This window comes from Squalius cephalus (genome assembly GCF_949319135.1).
Source record: "Squalius cephalus genome assembly, chromosome: 24".
In the NCBI taxonomy this organism is placed as follows: Eukaryota; Metazoa; Chordata; class Actinopteri; order Cypriniformes; family Leuciscidae; genus Squalius; species Squalius cephalus.
In genome coordinates, this window is record NC_137145.1 from 23,568,126 (window position 1) to 23,573,428 (window position 5,303).

Genomic DNA, 5,303 nt, shown 5'->3' on the forward strand with positions numbered 1-5,303 from the left:
CGCTCTGCCGGCCCTACTGTTTGTACTGTTATATGTTTATAGACCGGCCGCGCCGCTCTATTTCATATGCTGCATGAAGTGCCTGTACTGCGCTGGCCCGTCTCTCCGACCGGCCACATTTCCCAGCAGAGTGTTTTCCCCGGTTTCCCTGGGATTCATGGGCTGGATGCTCGGCGCACACGGCGTTGACAAAGGGTTCCCGATGCGTAAGCTAACCTTACGCAATACGAGAGACCTCTCGTAAGAGAACGTACTCGGTTACTAATGTAACCTCGGTTCTCTCTAGAAGAGGGAACGAGTATTGCGTAAACCTGCCGTGTCGCGCCACGAGCTTTTGCGCTTCAGACTGCGAAAACCAGAATTTTAGCCTATGAGCGCTGAATATATACACGCTGGCCACACCCATTCTGACGGTTAGAAGGGTGTGGAGGGCGCGAAGCGCCCTCATTGGTTGCCGCGTTCAGAGCGCTCACCGATAGGCTTAAGCAGTTGCCGCCGAGCAGCCAATGAGCACGCTTATCCAGCCTGCCTAGGTCTGTCGGCTGCTGCACTGCGTTGACAATGTATACAAAATTAAGGATAATTTTTTGGCTTCAGATCTCGAAGAAAGAAGACTTTCCCGATGCGTAAGCTAACCTTACGCAATACTCGTTCCCTCTTCTAGAGAGAACCGAGGTTACATTAGTAACCGAGTACGTTTTTAAAAGTGTAAAAAAATAGAATGGAGATATAACTATATCTGAAACCATTTTTTAGTTTACTTAGTTTTTTTAGTTTAAGATTTTGTGGTTTGTACAATCAATTAACACTGTTTTTTGTCATTTTTTTACAAGATGGAAAAAATGTCAACAAAAAAGTCATCGGTTTTAACCACTGATTTGAAAGTTAAAAACTGATTTGACGTTGATGTTGAGATAGTATATAGTGTGTACCACAGAAGAAATGTTAAAACAAATTATCACTGATCTCATAAATGTAATAATTTATTGGACTACTCTAAACACTCCAACATATTCAAGTAAAACATTGCACAGGGAAAGGAGAAAAGGGGAAATGTAAAAAAGAGAGCCTTATCTGCTTTATATTTGTATTATTGTAGTTCCTTTAGTTATTAAAAACAATATTATTACATTTAAATATTTACTATATCGGTTTTACCGAATGACATTTTGACACTTCAAAATCTTTAAAATACCTTTATATGTAGTAAAATATAATTAAAACCTTTTGGATTCAGTAAAAGAGATCAAGTTGTACTACCTTACATACTTTGGATGTTATATATTTGTTTTTTTATTATTATTAAGGCCTTTGGACAAAAAAAATGACCCGTCACATCATTGACCCATGTATGTATGTATGTATGTATGTATATATAATGTCCGATAAAGGTTGGTTTAAAGCACTTAATTAGAGTTTCCTTGACCTAATATAAAGTGAGAACTATTTACTCCTAATAACTAATTAACAATTCCTTTACTACGAGCCAATTAAACAATAATAGCTGTGTTAATTACAGTGGCAATATGAAGAACTCCCTTTTTGTATATATATATATAGCCTATTAATAATGTAGAGGCTACAATTTATAAACTATGAATTATTAACTTTAAACTAATAGTTTGTTGATGATTTGTAAGTACTTTATTACTGTATACTTACCAAACCTTAATTTTATTTCACAATTTGTTCAAACTATTAGGGATTTTCACTGTAATCATTATGAATTATGTCCCTTTGTCCATATTGGGTCATCATGTCTGATGCAATACCTTACATCACGTTTCTGCAGCATTCAGTTTGCTATTGTTTCTTTACTGGCATTATGTGGATAAAAATGAGACACTTGATCCACCAAAGTTCAGCCGAACCCACCCACTGACACACTGAACTGGGTCTCTCTGTTTAATAGGCTTTCCTTCTCCTGTTCACCTTCAAGAAAAGCAGAAATATGACCATGACACAAATACTGTATGTGATTGTGTGGCATTCCATGTCACCCTGTTTGACAAGTTTAAAAGAGAACAACACGTCCCTCTGGGTTAGAAAGGGGGCTGGCCATTAGGAATATGCATAGCATATATATAGAGTCTTAAAATGCTTATTCACTCAGAACTCAGATCTTATTTTGGATAATAGGAATCTTTACTTACAGAGACAACAGAAATCTAGATATTTTCTGTATTCCATTTTCTTCTCACAGTCAGTCATAAGGTAAGAAATAAATCTATAATCTGCAATAATTGTTTTGCATAAACAAAGAAAAATAAATTCTCTGTACACTATAACAATTTAAAAATATGTGACCAGGGTCACAAAACCAGTCACATGGGTAAATGTTTTTAAATTGAGATTTATACATCATCTGAAAGCTGAATAAATAAGCTTTCATTGATGTATGTTTTTTTTTTTTTTTTAGGATAGGACAATATTTGGCCGGGATACAACTATTTGAAAATCTGGAATCTGAGGGTGCAAAAAAATCTAAACATTGAGAAAATCTCCTTTAAAGTTCTCCATTTATGTTCACGATTGTGCCGCATTCACTCACAAAAATAAATGTTTTATATATTTACGGTATGAAATTTACAAAATATCTTCATGGAACATGATCTTAACTTAATATCCTAATGATTTTTGGCATAAAAGAAAAATCGATAATTTTGACCCATACAATGTATTGTTGGCTATTGCCACAAATATACCCGTGCGACATATGACTGGTTGTCTGATCCAGGGTTACATATATGAAATAGTATTTTATCAATTTCATGTCATAAGTTTGAGATACATCAACTCACAGAGCAAGAACCGTGAGAAGAGAAAAGGAGAAACAGAGAAAAATGGAGAGCAAAGAAGAACGATCTCGCTCATCCAGACCACAGCCTGGTAATCACATCAGACTGGTGAAACAGGAGAGCATTGACAAACGACCAAATTGTGAGTATATTATAAAGTTGTAATACAATACAACATATTATAGTTACATTATGCTATTTGTTTCTAGTTTGATATGATGCATGCTTCTCAAAGAAAAAAAAAACTATTTTACATACAGTTAGTGTTGCAAAATATGACAGACAGCTTATTCTTCCCGTACTGAAGTAGACACTGTGTGTTCTTCACTATATCTGATGATAAAAATGTGACTTAGCATAAAGTTATCAGAAATGTCTGTTCACCACAAATAAACTATATAAAGAGAACCAAATGTTTTGTTCCAGTTTCTCATGGTTCTGGTGGTCCAGAGCAGAGTCAAACTGATATATCTGAAGAGATCCATGATAAGGTGAGATATTTAGTGTTCAGAAAAAACTGACACGAACTAGAATGAATGAACAGATAGAGTAGAGTATGTCTTTCTTTAATGATACAGACCACTGTGATGGAATCACATGTTCCCATGAATGTTTGTGTTAAACTGTTTTTTCCTTAGAAAACTACAACACAGTAAAGAATGAGAGAACGTGACAGCAGTGACATCATCTACTCACCGAACATGGAACTTCCTGGAAAGTAATTCTAAAATACTTGCAATGCCTTCAAAGTGACAAAGCCACAGAACATGCTGAGATTCGTGATTCCAGCCTTCCCTACTCCGTACATGGGAATTCACTGGACAGTTTTTAAAGACATTCAGATGTGCTGCAAAAACAGGAGCAGCTGGAGGAGCTTCAGCACTTGATCTTTGAGGAGACGACTTTGCATTGAGAGTAAACACTTCTCACAGGGTGATTGGGAATGACTCCTGCTCTTACAAAATACAGGATTCAGAAGCATGTTTAATGTGAAGCCCGTGAATCAGCTGCCTGAAGCACCTGGGAGGATGATGATGTTACAGACTGCGCTGAAACTGTGAAGTCAACACACCTCCAAACACACACCACTGAAACACAGAAGACTGATCAGGAATCTTGAAAACTATCAGCAGATCCACTGCTGAACTCTTTTGGACTTTGTGCTGTGAGAATACATGTGAGTTTTATATGAATCTTCTGTTCATATTATTTTGCATCATTATATGATTATTACAGTTTTAGTTCATTTTATTTTCTGAAATAGTTTTGAACTCTGCTTGAAATGTATATAAATGTACTTTTTACTTTTGTGATAACATTTGAGACTGATTTTATGATGTTGATTCACAAATATAACTGGTCTGATCTGTTACCACACATAGGTGGAAGACTCTCCACAAACACATTAGAAATGTAAACATATATGAGTCTGTCATATGCTATAGGCAAATAACGGTAACACTTTACAATAATCATGTACTAATGCCTGAATTAATCATTACTTTAACATGAACATGATTAGTAGAGATATGAACTAATCATGAGGCAATGAAGAGCTATCCTTAACTACGACAGGAGTCATAATTCATGCATGAATAACAGCAGCCTTAACTACATGTTAGTACATGTTTGATAGTTAATGCATTAATTAACATTTAGGAGTAAACTAAATCAGTCAGGCTCAGTAGGAAGGAATAAGTAATATTTTGACTTTAAAATAAATGTAATCAATTTATTGTAAATTTAAACTATTGACATCTGCAGCTTCGTCATAATAAACATTACTGAATGGCACAGAATTAGTTTGTAGTTATTTTCACTGATCCTCCATATCAAACATAGAAAATACTAAATCCACTAATAATTTTTCTTAAAAGGTCTAAGGCCCCGATCACACCTAACGTGTTTTTCAGGTACGAAAACGCAAGACACACAGCAGCACTGCCCAGATCACAAAGAAAGAGCTGTGCGCTGCGTTTTTTTTATGTTGCTAGGCAACCACCGAAACAGCAGTCCAGTCAGTCAAGTAAACGTCAAATCAGCCTTTTATTAACTTTATTTACTTTGTTAACATTGTGGTAGTTGGTTCGTGAAGTTCCTGGTAACCTGTGAGAGCACCACAAGTTTATCCATCATCACACTCTCCGGACGTTCAAAGCAACTGTTAGCCTGGAAATCCAGACCTAAATCTAAAACTCATGAATATCGGCAAGCTCGAGGGGCGGCACCAAGCATGCATTTGAAAATCTCACTGCAGCTTGATTGACAGGTGATCTGACCAATCATACTTCGCCATCCGCCATTTTGTCCGACAAAGCAGTCAGGAGAGTTAGTAGATTAACATGGGAGGATTTGAACTTGAAAAACGGAGTGTACTGACGTCTTTCCGTGGTTAAAACAACATTACTTCTTATGTTTGTTCATGTTTATTTGAGGCTATAAATTAACTAGAAGGAAGAGATGATCGGTTCACGAGCAGCTTTAACTGATGCTCTACAGCGAGCT

The 5,303-nt window shown here is 36.3% G+C and overlaps 1 long non-coding RNA gene across 1 annotated transcript; it reads left to right on the forward strand.

The window, feature by feature from the left end:
• Nucleotides 1–2,801: 2,801 nt before the first annotated feature.
• On the forward strand, nucleotides 2,802–4,591 carry LOC307153118. The gene is made up of 3 exons (XR_013820109.1): nucleotides 2,802–2,940; nucleotides 3,225–3,289; nucleotides 3,437–4,591. It is a non-coding gene; the product is annotated as an uncharacterized lncRNA (long non-coding RNA).
• Nucleotides 4,592–5,303: the final 712 nt, after the last annotated feature.